Genomic DNA, 18,774 nt, shown 5'->3' on the forward strand with positions numbered 1-18,774 from the left:
AAAAACATAAAATAATATATCTTTACTAAGATGAAAAAACAGATATTTAATATATTGCAAAAGCATGAAAATAAAAGTTGTTGGAAGATATAGTATTTAATACATTAAGTTTTTTTTCTCTCACAGGAAGTACATCTCTTTCCCCCATCAATTATGGGAAGGGAAAATTCAACAAAAAAGTAGCTTGCTTTTTAACTTAAAAATTTCCAACTTTTAAAATCAAAGCTTTGATGTCCCAGGAACCTCAGTTTTAGCATTTCAAAAACTAAGTCCTAAAAACTACCTTTTTGAACTTTTTTACATAAACCATTGCTTTGGTGACAACGAAATGAAAAGCCACTAGTTTAATAAAGAGGAGATGTCCCCTGGGCTAGAAGACAGGGGCAGAAGAAAAGCAAACAGAAATCTATAGGTTGAATAATTAAAACGTAGTGATTATGAAATTGCACCCCCCACTGATATTTGTAAAATAATTTCTTTAAAAATGAGATCAAAGAGGAGGGGTTGCTCTAAATTACAGCTGAAATGACCAGGTTTTTAAAAATCAAATCTGATTTTGACAGCACTGATGCTCAGCTATATTTCTTTAATGCTTATGTATTTATTTTGAGAGACAGTATGTGCACGAGAGAGTGAACGTGTGAGCTGGGGACGGGCAAAGGGAGAAGTAGAGGAAGAATCCCAAACAGGCTCTGCACAACACAGGGCTAGAGAACTCAGGAACTGTGAGATAACCTGAGGCGAAATCAAGAGTTGGACGGTTAACTGACTGAGCCACCCAAGCGCCCTTGATGCTCAACTGTATTAATTTTATAATTCTCTTTCTTCCTTGTTTTCAAAGAACTATTTGTGGAAGTGGCTGGAGTTTTAAGTAACTACTTATCCATAGGTAGGATAAATGTCATTTTCAAATATGTAACATTCTGATTATCACAGAGATCAGAAGTTTCCACAGCAAGTGTTTGGTGAGTATTTAACCAAATTTTTAGCAAAGCTTCATCAGGAAAGTGATAACAAAATGACCGTAGGATGCATAAATCTGACTCACTTCCAACTTATGCTCAATCCAAAGAAAAAAAAAAGTATGCTGTATTTTCAAACTAGCACAGTAACCACTTATTTATACTTACTGATGCTTTAAGTTGGTTTCCTCTCCTAGAAAATAAGTTCCCCCATGAGGGCCATATTCCTATTAACTGGAATGCATGAACAAATACCAAGTCTCATGTTGCTACTAAAACATAATTGATGAAGCCAACTGATTCTTTCCTAGAGTGATGGGGTTTAATAAATAGAAAGGTGTGTGACTCCTGTCCTGAATTCTGTTCACTATAAATAACCACCTGTTTGGAATCAAAGAGTCTTCTAGAAATGAAGAGGCCTGTCAAAACAGCTAGAATGTTGAGATCTCCAAACTGACGGTATAAAACTGAATAGATATTTCTTATCAGCCCCAAACCTAGTCCTAATCTCAGTGAATGGTGCCTTCACAACCAATAGATCATCCTGGGAAAAGCTTTCATCTTTCTTTTCTAGTCCTCTTTCCCAATGCTACTCTCACAGCCTTAGCTGAAGCCCCTATAATCTCTCTGGAATGACTGCACTAGAATGGCATACCTCTAATCTCCTCAACAATCACGTCTCATCCTCTAAGAGCTACCTCTTCAAATTCAAATCTGATAACCCCCAGACTATGTCACTCACTTGCTTAAAGCCATCAATGGTTCTCTATTCTCTATAGCATCTTGGAAAGGCACAATAGGCACTCTCTCACCTCTATTTCGGCAGCAAGTCAAACCATACTTTAGGATTCCACAAAAGTGAGATACCTGCTGTTCCCCAAACACACCTTCATGCCTTTGCATGTGTTCCCTCTGAAAGCAACATATCATAGATTTCCACTCATTCTATAAACCAGCAGCTATCAGTTATTTGTCACAAACTACTGAACACTATTGAGTACCAAGCTCTGTGTTGGCACCATAGCTAAACAAGACAGTCCCTACCTGCTAAGAATGCACTTTCTGGTGAAAATGCACAATAATAACACAATGTTTATAGTGCACATGTGAAGACAGAGAAGGAATCGGGAAAAATGTACAAAGAAGATAATACTTTCATCTCAGTGTTTCATGCAAAAAAAAAAAAAGGAAAAACAGGAAAAAAAAGGAAACAACAACAACAACAACAAAAACAATAAGAAAGGTAAAGAGGAAAGAGAATACTGACACTCATATGCAGTTTAGCTCGTGGGAAACGGGCTTATGGGAATTATGTAAAAAGGTAGGAAGAGGCCAGTTTGTAATCAGCCTTATTTATCATCAAAAAGTGTTTCCATCTTGTTCAGAAGGCAGAGGGAGCCATTAAAAGTTTTCCAGCAAGCAAGTGATGGCATCATGACAGGATCATGGAAATAGGTAGAAAGTCAGTGAGGTCACTCAGGGGGCTATAACGAAGACTCAGGGGGAGAAAATATGAGGGTGTGGAAAAAACATCTGTCAGTGAGCATCATGGGAAGTGATAGAGTTGAAAGACATTAGGAATCTAGAATTGACAGTTAATGTAAAAGTTATAATTCCTAATTGTCTTTTTCAACACCTCCCCCCAAGTGACTGAGTGGATGATTATTATCTCAGTGTTATTCACTGCAATAAGAAGTAAAGGAAGAGTGATACAACTCTTTTCAATGTCCCACACTATACTTAAGATTGCTATTTTCCTGCTCAATATTTTTATCTCTCTATGGTGCATATCACTTTCTATTCTAGCATGTCATGTACTTATTTACTATGCTTTATTGTTTCTCATCTGTCTCCCACTCCAGAATAAAAGATTCAGGCAGGCAAGGATTTTTTTTTTGGTTTGTTTTGTTTACCAGTATAGATCTTAAAACAATTGTGAAGGCATATAGTAAGGTCAACAATGAGTAATTAAATTAATGAACAGGTTAAAACTAATTAATTAATAATTCTATTCCCAACATGTTCGGTTTGCAATTTCTTTGGAACATATGGAAAGAGAAATCAAGTAGAATGCTACTTTCAGACTTACTATGTGTAACATCATCTGGGGATCTTGCCAAAATGCAGGTTCAGTTAAGTAGTTCTGAGGTGCAGCCCAAGATTCTACATTTCAAAGAAGCACTCAGATGATGCTAAGGCTACTGGTACAAGAGCCATGAGTACCATGGATGTTTGCTGTTGGATATGTAACCTTGGAACCAGGGGATTGGACATGTGACATGAGAGTCATTATCTACAGAGGTGGTGACCAAAGTCATGAATGTGGATGAAATCTCTCAGGTGAATAGCACATAGTAAGAAAAAGTCAAATGGACTCAGAAGTAGAAAGAGCAAAGGAAGAAAAGCGTCAATGATAAGAGCTTTGAACATTAAAGAATAAGCAAATTTGAACCTAGAGAGATTCTCCACAGGGTCAAATGCTATTATGAGAGGTTACTTAAAATAATGAAAATGTCCTCTCTATGTGGTCACTCAAAAATTCATACGTTGAGACAAGGCCTTTAAAAGGCAAAAAGGCTCAAATGGGTCATACACATAGGTTCTAATCCAATATGACCAGTGTCCTAATAACAAGAAGAGATGCTAGGGGCGCATATGAGCAGAGGAGAGGCCATGTGAGGACACAGGGAGAAGGTGGCCATCTGCAAGAGAGAAAACCCTCAGGAGAACCTAAACCTGCCAATGTCTTGCCCTTGGACTTCTAGCTTCCAGAACTGATGTCCGTTGTTTGAGCCACCTGGTCTGTGGCATTTTGTTATGGCAGCCCTAGCAAGCTAATACAGTAATTAAAGCATCTGAAACAGAGTAATGGACTTCAGATTTGCAGTATGAGGAGTATTAAAGAGAGAGTGAGAAACTAAAAGTCCCAAAGACGAACATGAAGAGAGTTTTGGTTGAGCATATGTTTGTCTGTTTGAATATGCAGGAGAGTTGAAAATATTTGTGTATGAAAGGGAAGGAGATAACAAGGGTTTGTAGTCATTAGCTTGTTCCCAAATATCCCAATTCTCAACATTCCAGGCTTAAAGTCACTCTGAAGCTTTAGTATGTGACTTTAGTATGTGACTAGCTCTGGGTTCTAGTAAATGTAGGCAGAAGTGATGTATGTTCCTTCTAAGCTTAAGCTTTAAGAACCAATGTGGTTTGGCCAGCTTCTGTTTCCCTCTTCCCAAAGACTGGCAATGTTTCACAGAGAGACTGCTTCGTCATTCTGAGGCATAAAGCCGGTAAACTTGAGCAGTGTCTCTGCTGGTCTAAGATATTCATAGGTTGTGGGGTCACCTGCATGGCTCAGTGGGTTAAGACTCTGACTTTTGATTTCAGCTCAGGTTATGATCTCACAGTTTGTGAGTTTGAGTCCCATATCAGGCTCTGCACTGACAGTGTGGAGCATGCTTGAGATTCTTTCTCTCTTTCTCTCTCTGCCACTGCCCTGCTCCCTCCATCTCTTTCTCTTTCTCTCTCTCTCCCTCCCTCTCTCAAAAATAAGCATAAAAAAAAATAAGATGTGCATAGGTTGTGAAAAAAAGCACTTTTTTTTGTCCTAAACCAATGATAGGTTGGGGTTGTTTGCTACCATATCATAATTCAGTCTTTCTTAACGCATAAAAAATAGAAAAAGAAAATTAAAAATTGATAGATCTCACATTCTAAAAAGAAGAGAGAGTAAAAATTATCAAAAATTGAGTGATTCGCTTTGGAGCAAATCTCTGAGACTGAAATAACGGAAGAAAGACTGAATGCTGAGATGAGTTTTCGTTTATAAGGATAGAAATGTGAGGAGAGATCCTACTTCAGAACTTTATATTCTGTGTTTGGAGATTCTTAGGTCACAGAGAGTAAGAGTGGTGTGGCAAAAAAGTGATTGCAAGAAGGGCCGGTGGGGGGCGAGAGGGGGTGCTACATCGGATACAGAAAAAATTGAATTGGGAAGTGCAGGCGATAAAGCACCAGTAGCTATAATGAGGTTAAAAAAAAAGAAAACAAAAAGATTTATCTACTGCCACAGAGCCAATTAATGTTGGTCCTATTACAAGAATCCATATTTCAGTTCCCAGGTCAATGCTTGGCCTACTCTACACCATCATGCCTCCTTTTCAAGTTTTATATGAAATGTCTCAATAAATAAAATATTCTGTTCTTTGGATGATTCAAAATTAACTTGCTGGAAGGGTGACTATATCCACACAATTATTTTTCTACAGTTATGAGAGTATTTCCAGTTAGAACCAGGAGCATAATAAATGCAGGGAGATGGTAAAAGTTCCAGCTAATTATCATTGAGGGGTTATGTTATATATGTCGGTTGCTTGCCTTAGTCTTCAGACATCTTACTTAGTCTTAAGAGTAACAGAAAATATTTTTTAAATATTTAAATATTTTTTTAAAAATAGGAAAACATTGCTTGTCAGAATATTTAGTCAAAGCCTGTATGTCAAGGCCATACACAAATTAATAATTTCTCATTTGGGCCTGTGACCATTTAACAAATGATATCCCCATCTAGCTTTGCTCTCCCGTCTTCCTTTCGATGCATGTCCCATGTTGTAACCAGAATTGGCTTTAGAAATCAGTCCAACACTTTACTGCTTTAAAACCCTAAGGATTCATTGGCACCTGGGTGGCTCAGTCATTTAAGCTTCCACTTTCAGTTGAGGTCATGATCTCACATCTCCTGGGTTTGAGCCCCATGTCGAGCTCTGTGCTGACAGCTCAGAGCCTGGAGCCTGCTTCCAATTCTGTGTCTCCCTCTCTCTCTGCCTCTCCCCTGCTTGCGCTCTCTCATTCTGTCAAAAATAAATAAATATTAAAACCCTAACTATTCAGATAAAATGTCTTCCCATGGCACATAATCTACCCACTCTCCACCCCTTAACTTCCCATGACAGCCCCCCCTTCCCTCCACTCACACATACCAGCCAACACCGCACACATATACTCACAAGGCATAAGATATTTCAATATTTACGGGATAAGATTCCAGGTTAGCACATGCAGTTTCCTCTACCCTGGATCACCTTCTCCTCCATCATTCTCCCAACCTTCTGCCTGTCCTTCAAGATTCAGCTTAAAACTCATCTCCCCTCCACCTCCTTGCCTGACCAGCCTGTGCAGTTTTATTTGTTCATCCTTGTTTCTTGCACAGCACCAGGCATCTGTTTTTCAGGCCTGGCTATCTGATATTATAACCCCTTTGTTTGCACATCTGCCTCCCTGATTAGAGGAGACATTTGATAAAGGCAAGAGTAATGTCTTCTTCACATCCCTACATTTTGGATCACAGTTTGGTATCTAACAGGCCCTCAGCAAATTCTTGCTGGTTTGGTCCCAGATGCAGTTTTTAAGAGCTTTCAGAATTAGAAATTTCTAAAAAAAATACATTTTTAAAATGATAACAATAATTGAAAGTCTTTAAAGGATACAGTTGACCTGGAAACTAAGTTAGGGGGCCCATTCCCAGACTGTGGAGAAATATCAGAGAGGCCTTCCTCGTGTGTTGCATTAGAAAATGGAAGAAATCTGGGGCGCCTGAGTGGCTCAGTCAGTTACACGTCCAACTCTTGATTCTGGCTCAGGTCATGATCTCATGGTTCATGAGTTCAAGCCCCGCATCGGGCTCTGCACTGACAGGGCAGAGCCTGCTTGGGATTCTCTCTCTCCCTCTCTCTCTCTGTTCCTCCCCCACTTGTATTCTCTCTCCCTCTCAAAATAAAAAATAAACTTAGAAAAAAAAAAAAGAAAATGGAAGAAATCTACAGAGGAAGACTGCAAACTGTGCCAGACTACACAGGCTCAAGACAGATTGTATATATATATGTGCTGCTGAAATTAATATGTAGGGACACAATAATATTTAGTCATATAGCTCTGTAAGATAGCTATCATAATTATCACCTCACAGATATACCGTGTTACAAAACCAGAAAGAGCCATAGATCATCTGTTCCCATGGCTCTTTGTCCTAATTGTACACTGTCATCGTCAAGAAAATGTGTCAACTGCACACCTACATTTCTCCCTCACTCAGATGTGTTGGTCTGGAGTTGGACCTGGGCACATGAGTGTTTCCGAAATGTTCCTATAGGATCCAAATGTATGGCTGGAGTTGAGCACTTGTGATTTAGACCTATTCTTTCATTTGGAAACTAAGGAAAGTGAAAATCAGAGAAGAAAGAAAAACAAGTGAAAATGACTAACTTACTTACTCAGGAATTTGATTATAGCAGGCCTCACTATCTTGGTTTCATTAATTAAATAATTAATTAATTAAAATGCCATTGCTTAGCAATGTTGGGCTGATACTGAATATCTGATAAATCAGACTTGAATGAACCTTTATACAGAAGAATATTTCCACCTGTTTCAAAAATTTTACAGAAATTCTCATGCTGTTAATAGAACACAATTAGTCGATTGTTGGAATAGAAGACACAGATACAACACTTATTTCAGCCAAAATCTGCACTTAGAAGGCAATTTGTTTAAGCAGGATTTATCTGTATATTTCTACCAGTGTGAAAGGTCTGATGCAGAACGCAGTGAGCGGGGCAAATTCTGCTTCCTGGCTAATGAGCGGCTCTGTCCACTGTGCTAGCACAGAAAAGACGGAAAGGGCCGCAGCACAATTGATCATTCATAGCTTGCAGCCTTGTTTGCCCTAAGCTTACTAAAGGCGAGGGAGAAACATGGACCAGCATAGTTATTGCTTCATTGCTTCCCATGCCCTTGAGGCCAGCAGTGCCAGAAAGGTCTCCTGATGTGTCACGTGGTAAAGAAAAAAACTATGAAAGGAAATGCAACTCACCCTGAAGTGTCATTTATACTTTGGGTGACACAGGAATGCCCAGTTCCTACTATAAAATTGAGCAACACTTCTGATTGGCTGTGTCATCAGTGTTGACTTGAGTCATTTTTAACGATAAAAGTAACATATCTTTGCATAAATGGTACAGTGATCAAAAGGCACACGAAGAACAAGTTAGTATGTCTCTCCATAGTGTGTCTATCCCTCCCTCCTGAGGTAGCCAGTGTTTGCAGCCTGGTATGCTTTCTTCAGCTCCTCTATGTGCACCATATCTAGCAACCCAAAACAGACAGACAGAGAGAAAGAGAGACATAGTGATGGTCTGGTTTTACAAAACTGGGACCAAGCTATATACATGTGCATGCAATAGGCTTTTCTCACTTGACAACATATAATGAACCCATATGAGATTAATAAGTCTAGATCTTGCTTATTTTTCGATAGCTGTATAATATTCCATAATCTGAATGTAGCAACTCTACCACAATCTACGAAAATATTCCACTAAACTAATTTACATTTTAATAATAAGGCTGATATCGTCCTCATATGTATGGCTTAAAGAGTGGCAACCATGTGTTTCAGACTTTGCTGATTTCCTCTCAGGAGCCTTTTTCACTTAAGCATATGGCTCTGATTTTACATTCAATTTTGTATTTCATTTCGTTAGATGTTGCTGAACACAGAGCTATATTCAAAAGGCATTACCTCTCAATCTTATGGCTTCATATAGCAAGAATTTGTTGCAATTATAGAACATTTATAAACTGTCACATATTGTACTTCCTCTCCTTTTTTGCCATTGAACACAATATAAAAGGGACTATTTCTAATTTTGACCAAAACTAATTATCTGGAAAGGTATTGGAGAAGAATCTTGTTTTCAAATGGAACTTCTCTCTGTGGAATGTTTCAGACTACACGCTTCTTTATTTAATGACATGTATTGATTTTTTTTACCCCTAAAGTCAGTCCACAAATAATACAGAACCCAAATTAAAAGCAGTGCCTCCCATACTGTTTGAAAATATCTGTAGAACAAAGGTCAAATGTGCAGTTTGCTGGTTAATGGCCTGAGGCAAAGTTAAGGTTAATGTGGCACTAATGAGCAGGCTCAACCCTGTAGAGATGTCTGACCACAGTTGTCAAACAGTAGACATTTAAAATGTCAGTCTCCAGCTCAGCAGAGGAAGTATATAATTACATGTTTCCAGATAAGAACTATTTTTTCTTACATATTCTGAATCTATATTTAATAAATTTATCTTATTCTCAACAAAGTCATTCCATTTGACAAAATATTTTTAAAATCTTCAAAATAAAAAAAATATTTAAATTTCTATTCTATGGCAGTAACAGTTCTTGTGCAAATGCTTGAAAGTCATTAAATGTATACAGTCAAATTAGCTAGAGGGAGAATTGAAATCTAGTTACCTGGTCCCTTTCCTTAGACTTTGCAATGCATGTAGAGATTGTGGAGAGGATCAAAAGACCTTAAAAAGCTATGCAGTATGAGGCACCAATCATCATAAATGTAAATGTGTTACAACCACATTGCACTCATATTTGATTAAAAAGATAAAAAGTATTTTTCCTAAAAGAGTAACTCATAAAGTGTATTCTCTGAACCCCACTTGAACCTACTGGTCGTTATGGAAGCTGGGACCAAACAATCCCCACCATTCTCAAAAGAGAAGAATTTTTTTGTTTTTTTCTGACTAAATGATTCCAGGTTCCTTCCCCCTCATAGGAAGTCTTGTTCACGCGACACGATTTCCCTTCCTTAGAAGATTTATTATGCTTTCTCAATAAAGCTGAAGGGGTTAAGATGGGCAGCAGGCTGCAGAGCACGAGGTCAGTGAGGGGAGAGGGATGGGAAGGAGAAACAGTAAAGGACCTTGGAGACATGCTAATATCCTCAGATATCCTCTGCAGAGGATTCTTTTTGACCTGTGCTGTATGTTTCACACTCCATGGTGGTGATTTTATACTAGCGCTGAGCTGAACATTCATAGCCATCTATACAATTAGGACAGACACCTCTATTCCTCACTTCTCAGTAACTCTCCAAACCCAACACATTGCCATTTAATGTCCCAGTAAAAAGCACCCTTTCTGAAAGCATCCTCCTTTAAAAAGAGTGATTTAAACCTGATGTCAAAACTCAGTTTTCAAAACTAACTCTCATCTCAATTTCCCATGTTGTAAAAATGTACCTCAGAAAGCACTGGCTGTTCTCCATTAAAAAGCACTTTAAACAAAGATCTTAACTCATTTATGAAAGTAAACACAGGACCACATGTCCAATATTTAAACAAATCAGACAGTATTGAGGAAATTGACCATCCAGCCCAAAAGAGAAGAGACATAACTTTTCCTGCCTCATAGTTTTGTCCTGCCTCATAGTTTTTAATTAAATATGCAATTATTTATTCAGTTATGCTGGTTTCAGAAAGCATGTTATTAGTTTTTCAACAGGAAAAAAATGTCTAGGACATGACTGGGTCAAGATCAACAAGAATATTCAGTCAAATATTTGCAAATCTAATGATTCTAGCAAACTTCATTAATACTAAGATTCATTATTTGAGTAACTATATTTTGAGATTCAGCATTTTAGGTCAAACCTTGAATATTACTGTCTTTTGCAGTAAAGTATTTTCTGTGGTTACTGACATTTTAACTATAAATTCCATGACTGAGAGGATATGAACATATTTTGTATAATATTTTCCTCTCTCAGCATTAGCAGAAAACTAATTAAAAAAAAAAACTTTCCCTTTAATAGTCTGCCAATAAATGGATTTCTTCCTCATTCCTTTTTGTCTTTTTTTTTCATTTGTGATTTCTATCATCTATTCTTTGTCATTGCCACCCACCAACTTACCCGATGGACAATATATTTCTGGTATAAACTGTTCTTGCTGGCATCTTCGGTTACTGTATAACTCTTACTGCGAGTACTTGTGTTCCTGAACTCTGGTATAAGTATGTGCTTTAGGTTCAGAAAATCTATAATTAAAAGGGTTCAGAGAGGGGCGCCTGGGTGGCGCAGTCGGTTAAGCGTCCGACTTCAGCCAGGTCACGATCTCACGGTCCGTGAGTTCGAGCCCCGCGTCGGGCTCTGGGCTGATGGCTCGGAGCCTGGAGCCTGTTTCCGATTCTGTGTCTCCCTCTCTCTCTGCTCCTCCCCCGTTCATGCTCTGTCTCTCTCTGTCCCAAAAATAAATAAAAAACGTTGGAAAAAAAAAATTTAAAAAAATAAATAAATAAAAATAAAAGGGTTCAGAGAAAATGAGATATTTTCATCTTTGATTTTATTATTATTCTAGTAATTCTCATTTTAGAAAAAAATGGCTCTTGAAGGTTACATGTAACCCAGGTATTATTTTGGGTGGCACAGAATATTACTGATCAGAGCTGAGTAATGTATAATTACCTTTGCTTAAGTATAACATCTAAAATATTATCCATGTGATGAGAATTATAATAATACATCCTTCCATCATGATTATTCATACATCGGTTTGTTTATATAAAGCTTAGCTTACATTGGACAATGTAGATAAACCAAATACAATGAAGATTAGAAATCCTTGGAGTTTACTCAATTTGTGGGACCCCAAAGTCGCAGTGCCCATGTCTAACAAGATTCTTGCTGAAGGAGGCTGAAACCGACCCAGCAAAAGGAGAACCTTAAACCTGATGATCTTCAAAGTCATTAAACAGAATGAAGCATATTTTTGAGAAGAAACCTTGATGTGAAAGTCTTTAACTCTAAAATATGGGCCTAAATAAAAAGAATCATCCTGAAACTACCCCTGAACTTTCTTCAGTTGTACTTCCAAGGAAGAGGTTCCAAATATGATTCTAGAGACCATGATGGGCCCTGGAAATGGTGTGTCTTATAGTAAAGATGGAAAACAAAAACAAAAAAGTACAAAAAAACAGTATGCCCATCAAAGGATATAATCTACCCTAGAAACACATTTCTCCTATTTTGAGGATAATTGTGGAGGAATTGGCAGCTTTGTCATTTCCTTAAATATGCAAAGGGATAAAAATGTAAATATCCTGTTCCTCATTTTCCCCTATTAGCTATATGCATCTAATTAAGACACTTCCAATGCACTGAAAGGTTTAAACTGATGGAAATGTTTTTTGCTATCTACACAAAACCAAGTGGAAGAAAGTGCTTAGTACTCTTGCTATATACTGAGCACCCATGATGCTTCTACATACAATTAATTTTGCTAGTTTAATAAAAGAAATGAGCCTCACTCGTCATCCTGATTTAGACCCCATAGATTCTGCTAAAAATTCTGAGATAGTTTTTATACACTCCTATAAAAATGATCAATTTCAGTATGACATGACTTTCAATCTTCTTCACCTCTTCAAAAATTGAGTGGAAAAAAGTGGGAGCTGAATTTGCAATTCTTTTCAACTCTGCATACGTTTACTGGCCTTCCAGAGGATAGAAGATTCACTTTTTGTAAGGGGAAAGAAAAGACAGAAAACATTCTCGGGTATATTAGGGAGAATTTCATCCACAGTTTGATTTTCTTGGTTGAGGGATATTTTGAGCCATATAAATGGGATAACCCTACAGTCTCAATTATAAACACTACTGAGAAGCTCCTAGCTCATTTAACAAAGCTGCTACTGGGAAATAGAAGATTTTTGGAGAATCAGTTTGAAAACTGTCCGATTTAAAGATCCTTCTTCCTATGGCTAAGGAAAAAACGTGTATTTTTTTTTATTCTTTGTGTAATGAGAAATTTGAGGAGATTTATTTCTACTCACATTAACTTAAAGTTGAGAGCCTCAATATGACAGATGTCACAAATTAACTTGAGGATCAAAGCATTATGGACCATTGATGTAACTTTGAAGAGTTTAGAATAAATCTCACTCTCCCTGATATAAACCTACCTTCATCTAAGCAAGCAAGTTATAAGAATTCTAATTGCAGTCAGTGATAACTATACAAATCTGCTTTCTAGAATTTTCAATAAATTCTGCCATCAAAACAAAAAGAGTATCTGTTGGATACCATGCCCGCATAGCCACATCTAAGACAAACCACCATTTCAACTTCTAGTCCATACCTTTCAGTACAAATACTGCTTAATGTTAGTTTAGTTGTTTGAATTTGGTTTCAGATACATCAGGAAATGGTCACTCATTTTTCCATGAACATCTAAAAAGGTAAGAGCAAACCTCATTTTTAAAGGCTTTATTTTTAATATTAGTCTTAACTGGAGAAAATGGCTTTTCAATACACAAAATTTTGCATGTATTTGTTTATGAACTTTCCTTTTCTGGGAAGTTTTTATCAGATTCTCAGTGGGATACGTGACCCGCAAAGGTTAAGCACCACTAGCCTAAACTTTTGCCACATGTTTGTTCTGCCTTCTGGCATTCCTTCTTCCTGTGTGCCTGGTTTTTGACCCCCTAGGGTCCTGCTTTTCATTATTCATGTAGATCTTGATGGTGGCCTGCCTGCCTCAGAGCTCACATTTCCTCAGTACTGCTCTGGCCTGGCCTCTTGCTCCCTCCCCAAAGCCCTGCCTTGGCCTGGCCTGCCCTGGGTACCTTCACACCCACCACTCACTAAGCACTGTTTTAAATTAGCCAGAAATGCTCTCATTGAAGGGAACATGACTTTTATTTTAGTAAATTAAACTTACAGGTAATAAATAATAATGGCACCTCAAAGAAGCACTAACTTCCTTTTAGGAAATAGGTTGGAAATTGCTTTCCCCGGTCCTATAAACGATATTAACTTTTTTCTCAGAGTTGACTTTTTCCTGACCTATGGATATTTTCATCCACCGAGTTTATATATATACAATTCATCATCAAGCCCAGTATGTCAATACTGATTTAACCATATAAACAAATACACCCAGACACACACATCAAGAATTTTAAACATTAATTAATTTTGGTTTCACTAATAAAATATTGTGCTAAGTAAGGTTTGACCATGTAGCTATAAATTCATGTGTTTTAAGCTAACTGATCCTATGTGATATGTACTGATCCTATCTTGGCATTAATCCTAAGTAATATTAAGTGTTCTCCATTCAGATTATGTTTAAAAGTTTTTCCTATGCATAATTAACTATTTCAGTCACTTCACTGTGTTCTTTTGCAATGTACAGGGTAACAATTAATTGGCTTTCATGGATAGACACATCCTGAAACAGAATGTTCCCTGACTCATTCCCCTCTTTCAACTAAGCAATTTCAAGCATCCTTTTGAGTTCCTATTCTCCATTTAAAAACAAAAAACAAAAAATTGTTAATGTTCAAGTGGTAAAATTCCTATGCAAGTCAAGATTTCATAAACACATTAGAATAAAATGGAGCTGCCTGATAAAACAAGATTCCATTAAGTTCTGAAGAGAAAATTGAGAAAAACAAAAGCTCATAAAACAATTCAAATTATATTTGTCTTAAACATTAAACATCCAGTATTTCCAAAAATTCTCCTTTCCCCACCTTCACATCAAAATCTCTTACATCAAAAATATTTTATTTTTACTAAGCATCTAGGACAGTCGTTATTACCCCAATGCACAGCCATGCATATAGCCAATCCCCTTAATTGGCGCATTCTTAAATGAGAGGTTTGGCTAATTGGAATGCTTGCTGTAGAACAGATGGGGCACTGGTGTTGAGACTCTCTCTTAATTTATTGTCCTGGGGTTTTCCTAATTACCCGCTTAATTGGCACAGCCACACCACTTTGAAATAATAATGTACCGCTAATTATCACCGATTTAAGCTTGCTAATAGCTTATTCTTACCAGCTAACTTCAAGAAATCAAGCAGAGAGCAGGAACTGCCACAGGGAAATCACTCTGCCTGGGCTGGTTTAGACAGTTACATAAGTGCAGTGTCCTTTACAGCTGTGCTGATTTGGTTTCTGCCCCACAAGACTAAATAGTAATGTTTTTCTAGACATTTAAAGGAATGGTAGCTCTTCCTTGACTTTCTCAACTTTCAGAGACCTTTGTAACTGGTGTGTATCAATAACTCCAAGTCTCCAATGAGCTCATTATTAGGATTCTACATAAACAGAAAACAAAACAAAACAAAACAAAACAGGGCAGGTTGAACAAGTACAATCACATCACCCAAATATAATCAAAGGAATCCAAAGCTATGGTTTAGCTTCCTTCCTTCCAAGCCAAAAGACTGACATACTCTATACTTCAAGCTTAGCACAGCTGGTAGAGCCAAGGACAGACATGAATGTCCTTCATCAAATGTTAGAAATCGAGCAAGGAAAAGGGTATTAAATGGAAGGGTTCTCTTTTAAAATGAATACAGAGGAGGAAGGGGGAGAAAGAAAACAGACAAAAGGGTTACAGATTTGGGAATTCAGAGAGAAATACCTGTATTTAGGATAAGATACTATAATTTTGCCTAAGTTTACACCTATTCTGCATCTGTTTTAGGTAATTTTTCAGGTCAGATTCCTTAGAAGCAATACCAGAGGGAGGAATTTGGATGCAGAGGATTCATCAAGGTAGCACTCTTAAGAGAAAGGTAGTGAGAGAAATAGGATAGAGTGGGCAGGAAGAAGGTAAGTCAGGATGCAGTCCCAGCTTCAACCAGATTGTACAGGGAGTGTGGAAGCATGGATTGCATCACTTATCTGGCCACGTCACGTTGAGTAAGGGCAAGCCTTTTATCCCCCTGTGTCATGCCCTGCTTACGAGCCTCCGCCAAGGGGGTGAGGCAGGTGGGAAGTTAGCCCCCTCTTTCAGATGGATGAGATGGTGTGTAGTCCTCCTCCACACAGACTAGAACTGACCTATGTAACCTGTAGGATACTACAGAAATGACAGTGTGGGACTCCAAGGCTAGATCATAAAAACACTGCAGCTTCTGCCTTTCTCTCTCTTGGATTATTTGCCCCTGAGGAAAGCCAGCTACAGAGTGAGAAAACTCACGAAGTCATTGTGACGAGAAAGTGAGGCCTCCTGCCAACAGCCCTGTGAGTCGCCATCTTGGAAGATAATAGCCAGTTCCACTCAAGGCTTCATAGGATTGCAGCCTCACCTGGCCTTGGTAGCAATCACCCTAAGAGACCATAGCCAAAAGAAACCCTGAGCCAAAACCCCATAGATGAGCTGCTCCCAAATTCCTGACCTACAGAAAATTGGTTAATAAATAGTTGTTGTTGCTTTAAGCCACTTTGTTTTGGAATGACTTGTTAAGTAGCAAGAGATAATGAATATAGATGGCTCCAATTTGTTAAGTGCAATTCCCCAGAGAATAAGGCAGCTGTGCATTATCAGCAACCAGGAGAGAGCAGCCAGAAAGCAGATAAAATGGCCAGGTAAAGGGATGTGAGTAGGGCATCAGCAGCATCCACTACCGTAATTACCTCTCCTATGAAACGTTTCCATTAAGCCTCCCATACGACTTACGGTGTCATGTCATGAACTCAATTATGGACATTTATATTTTTAAAAATGGTAGCTGGCAACAACCTATAATTCTAGACCTAGTAAAATATTCTTCAAAAATGAAGATGTGTTCATAGGGCACCTGGGTGGCTCAGTTGGTTGTGTGTCCGACTTTGGCTCAGGTCTTGATCTCATAGTTTGTGAGTTTGAGCCCCACATCAGGCTCTGTGCTGACCACTCAGAGTCTGGAGCCTGCTTCGGGTTCTGTCTCCCTCTCTCTGCTCTTCCCCTGCTCACATGCTGTCTCTCTCTCAAGAATAAATAAAGATTAAAAAAATTAAAAACAAAAAACAAAAAAAAAACAAAATGAAGATATTTTCAAACAAAAGTTGAGAGAATTCATCACCAGTAATAAGCAATGAAAAATATACAAAAGGCTAAGGCAAAATGATTCTAGATGGACACATGGAATAAAAAAAAAGCACCACAAAGAATAAAATATGAGTTATTACAATATTGACTATTTAAAAATGATAACAATAATATCTTGGAAGATGTTAAAACATTGTTAAAAGTTATTTGTTAGGAATAGGGTAATGGAAGATAGGAAGAGGGTAATGGAGTGAAACTATTTTAAAGTTCTTATATCGTTCAATGAAGTAGTAAAAGTTCTACTTTAAGGCAGATAGTAAAAATTAAAAATGCATATTGTTATCTCTATGGTAACCATTAGAAGAATAATAAAAAATGCAAGTAAAAAAAGCCATGAAGATCTCAAAAAATATTAAAAACCTGTTAAAGTCAAAAGAAGGCAAGAGAGGAGGAATAAAGAATAAAGAACATGGGGTAAAGAGAAAACAAAGAACAAGATGGCAGCCTTAAACCACTTCAGGATACTATATACCCCTGCAAAAAATTGACTACACATCCCAACTGAAAAACAAAAAAGTAATTAATGATCACTTAATAAATACTGTTGGGTAGTTAAAAAAAAAGCTAACCGGTCAAATTATATATAAGTCAACAATAGTTATATTAACACAACCTGAAAAGAATTGATTGGATAATGGAAAACTATGTAAATTAAACTCTGTTTTAAAGCCTGGAAATATTTTTGTTAGGATGCCATAAATCTAACATAATTTTAAACAACAAATTTTGGGGCACCTGGCTGGCTCAGTTGGAAAAGCATGAGACTCTTGATCTCGGTGTTGTGAGTTCAAATCGAGTCCCACACTGGGTATAGAGAATACTAAAATAAATAAATAAATAAATAAATAAATAAATAAATAAATAGCAAGCTTTGGACAACAATATTTTACAAGATGTACCACTAAAGATACTAAGTCTAAAGTAAACTATAACAATATAATTTAAAGACTATGACTTCTTTATAAGTAAAAATGTATTTTAAATTGTTAACCATAGAATAGTGTTTATCTTCATTTACATTGACAAAACAACAGATGCATTTTACAATTTTCTATTTTTCAGCTACCAGAGCAATTATATTAACTTACAGAAACTCTTGTGTGTGTTTTTTGTTTGTTTTAGTTTTAAATTGCTTTAAATTTATAGATAGTAGTTACTGTTATAGATATTCTCATGGGAATTACCCAAGGTAACTAAGAAAACCTAAAAAATACTGTCATGGATACAATGGTAACTTATAAAAACTAACTCAGAAAATATTTTTTTAACTTTACTTTTTTATGAATCGCACAAAACAGTGTTTGTTAATGATCTGGATGGGCTGACTGAGAACTCATTTTTCCCTTATCTACTTTTTTTTTTACAATAAACTTTCATTTTGTTCTAATTAATAACTAAGTTATAGCAGAAAGTCCCAAGTCAATAAGTCTTTTCAGCAAATTATATTTTATCTCTATCTGGATAATCACTATATCTACAATACACCATAATGAAAAATCATCTATGCTTAGCATATGAAATAGCAAAAAAAAGTTATTTAAAAATTGAGTATCATTAGTTCTCACGAAAATTTTGACTGAAAGAGTATTAACTATGTTTTTATTAGGAAAATATAATTAAAAAAACACTTTTCACCTAAACTTTAAAATAATGTATATATGTATATTTATATGTATATACACACAAACACACACATATTTTCTCAGATACAGAGAGTTAAAGAATACTCCTCTGTCCCTGGCATACTGTCATAACTTATACTTGAAATAGAATATTTATTTATTTTTTCATCCTTCAGCCTCTTTCCTGTTTTTCTATAAATATCCATTCTAATATATTTAATATAAGTACTTTGCCATATCCTCTCCTTGAAAAATATATACTAATTTTTTATATATTTGCTACTAATTTATAAAAATGGTATTGCACTGTTATTCTCATTCTATTTAATATATTTTTCTCTTTAATCACAATGATATTTTTTGATGCATGAAAATGCATTCTATCCTTCTGACTCATAATATTCCAAACTAATATATTTTATTTTTCTTGTTATGGATATATAACTTGCCTCTAACTCTCAGCT

General features: G+C 36.7%; 1 protein-coding gene across 1 annotated transcript in view; it reads right to left on the reverse strand.

The window, feature by feature from the left end:
* Positions 1-18,774, reverse strand: part of GPC5 (glypican 5) — a 678,338-nt gene that overhangs the window by 343,487 nt on the left and 316,077 nt on the right. The gene's annotated exons all lie outside the window — the stretch shown is intronic.

This window comes from Neofelis nebulosa, chromosome 1 (assembly GCF_028018385.1).
Source record: "Neofelis nebulosa isolate mNeoNeb1 chromosome 1, mNeoNeb1.pri, whole genome shotgun sequence".
NCBI classification, from domain to species: domain Eukaryota; kingdom Metazoa; phylum Chordata; class Mammalia; order Carnivora; family Felidae; genus Neofelis; species Neofelis nebulosa.